Genomic DNA, 3,078 nt, shown 5'->3' on the forward strand with positions numbered 1-3,078 from the left:
TCCAACCTTCCACGTATCCAATCTCAAGAAGTGTTTAGCTGATGAGAACCTCCACATACCGCTTGACAAAATCAGTGTTGATAAAACACTACATTTTGTTGAGAAACCTGTGGAAATTATGGATCGTGAAGTCAAATGGCTTAAACGCAAGCGCATTCCTTTGGTTAAAGTTCGCTGGGAATCTAAACGTGGACCTGAGTTTACTTGGGTACGTGAAGATCAAATGAAGGCGAAGTATCCACATCTTTTCCCACAAGTTTCCTCTAAACAAATTTCGGGACGAAATTTCCACAAGTAGGGGAGACTGTGACATCTGTGCTTGTAATCATTGTAAACAATTCAGTTATCAATGAAATAAAGTTATTTGATCCCAATGTTTGTTTGTTTATGTTTGATGTTTTTCATGTTTTGGTTTTTATTCGATTTTAAACTCTATATCGCTTTCTAGAGAATTATACGCAAACTGGTGCGTAAACGTAATCAGTTTAACGCGACAAATACTCCGGAACATCAATATATGCTTAACATACCTTAAATAACCTTTACATAACTTAGAAATAAGTTTTGAAGGCTTTGGTATGGCAAAATCAAGTTAATTCGCTTACAGGGACTAAAATGGACAAACTACGAAAGTATGCCAACCTGAACTGTAACGAACATTCTGGAGCATGATCATAAGTTAAACACACCCTAAATATCCTTTACATAGCTTAGAAATAGGCTTTGAGGGGTTTGGTGTGCTAAAATAAACTTTATGCTCATTCAGGGACTAAAAGCGTCAAAAATTGCATAAGTTTGCATTTTCGCGCATAACCTACGTTCTGAATACATCCGGACATCCAAAAATTTATGTAAGCTTTAAAATATTTTATTTTAGTGTTTGGTATAAGAAAAATCCATTCGTCGCGCAATTTGGATCGTTTTTCGCGCTTATGCGCATTCCGTCGTAATTAAGCGAACATCGCGATCGTACGACCAAACGAACCGACATCTGGCATATTTTTGAGCATGTTTCATGTACACAATGTTTAAGCATCATTTTAGGACCTTAAAGTTGGCTTGACGGGCCTTAAACATGTCGGAAATGGCTTTAAATACATTCAGGGACTGAAACTGTCAAACTGCAAACTTGTTGCTGAACAGTGTGTCCCAGGCGGCCCGTGTAAGGCCTTGCACATGTTTACGCGGGGCGCGAGGCCCTCCCAGATGTGCAGAATTGCTGTAAACAGCTGTTAACAGCTGTTATGCACTCCAAAACCACTTGCAAATGGTATTTCTCAAACAATGGACTGAATCTATGGGCTCTAATGGTTTTCCAAAACAAGGGGTACACATGGACGGCCTAGATCGAAGCACGTTTCTCGACGAACAATCCTAACAGTTGTGCCATGCCTATATAAACCCAACCTATTTCACTATTTTCCTCACATTTGATCTGATTCAAAACTCTCTAAGTGGAAGTATATGCTTCCTACCTGAGAGTGAATCGGGTCAAATCTTGCGGGTACCTTCTGTAAGTATTCTTTCGTGTTTTTCGTTCATTTTAGCGTTAAAGTCAAACTGCGTTTGACTTTCTGCATTGACCAGTTTATGGTCAACGTGAAGTTTGTTTGAACTTCATAACGTGAGCGTAATCACGATGGTTATAGTCCCTAGTGAATATACCTACTGATTACCACGTTATCTAGGCTCAGTGACGAGTCGTAGTTTCGGCCAAAATGCGTTTTCTCGTGTATTTTGTATCCAAACTACTCTAGGGTATTAAAACCGTTTGTTTTAATACCAAACCTGTTTTCTAACTTAACTAAACATGTTCTAGCATGTTTAGCTCGTCACTTTTAGATTTGTGCTTGTGTAGGGTCGTAAAGGTAAGTGATCTAAACAATCGCTTATGCTTTCGAACCCGACCCATTTGGTCGATCATTAGGATCCGACCAAATACTTTAGGTGACCATAGTTGTATAAGGAATAACCTTCCAAGGTTATACCTTATGGTCACATCGTTTAAGTAGTTGTATGATGAGTAGTTCTTATGCCTTAGGTAAATTACCAAAATGCCCTTTTCATGCTAAAATTCATTTTAAGCCTATGTAACGTAACTTTTGACATCTAAGCTGATTTAGCAACAATATTAAACATGTTAAGGCATATTTCACTTGTCATAGGACTAGTTAGGCGGTCCGAACGCGTTTTACGCGAACGACGCGTTAAAGTAGCATAAGCTACCTAAACGGGTCGTAACGGGTCAAAAGCACTTAGGATAGGTTTCGTTTTAGTATATAGGCTTTGTTAAACCATATTACATAAGTTCCCACACTTATTTTGTTTACAAACCCTCGTACTACCCGATCCTCCGATAGGTCCGTTTATTAATGTAGATACCTATATTAGGTGCCGTTTGAATCCGTGATCTTCTAGTTTGCTTGGTGGATATCTAAAGTCTATTGAGCAATCTCAAGTGAGTACATAGTCCCCTCTTTTACTGTTTTTCAAACATTTTGGGGTGAAACACATGTGCCTACTTGTTACTTTCGTGATTTCTTGTTTTCACATCATATGTTGCTATGTTCTTTAGTACACTTATAGTACATGATTTCATTACATTGTTTTGCTATGTATGTTAACCTAGCATGCTAGCACATTGATTTACATGACTCAAGGGGTGTAACCTCCTCAGGTTGTGTTGGTGGGTTAGCAAAGATTGATGCATCAGGCCCAGTCTTTTGTTGTGGCATATTCTCATGAACAGGTGATTGAGAAGGACTGGTTTGTGCCAGGTTCAGATCAATTGCATCCAACAGAATTTTTGTATTTGGTGGAATTGGGGATGTGAGGGCCGGTGTAGAAAGAGAAGTTGCCCCGGGCATTGGGCTGTGGATGATGGAAACAAGTGCTTCCAGAGCATCATGATGTGGTGTCCCAATTTGTACAACCTGTTCTTTTTTAGAAGAAGCAGAAGGAGTTTCAGCCAAGGTTTGAGATATTTTTACCAACTGATGTGAGGAAGTAGCAGCAGTGGTTTCTTGTGACTTTTGTTTAGTCACAGGCAGTTGCTCTGGTATCTCATCCTCCAGAGTT

The sequence above is a fragment of the Helianthus annuus genome, chromosome 13, assembly GCF_002127325.2.
Source record: "Helianthus annuus cultivar XRQ/B chromosome 13, HanXRQr2.0-SUNRISE, whole genome shotgun sequence".
Lineage (NCBI taxonomy): Eukaryota > Viridiplantae > Streptophyta > Magnoliopsida > Asterales > Asteraceae > Helianthus > Helianthus annuus.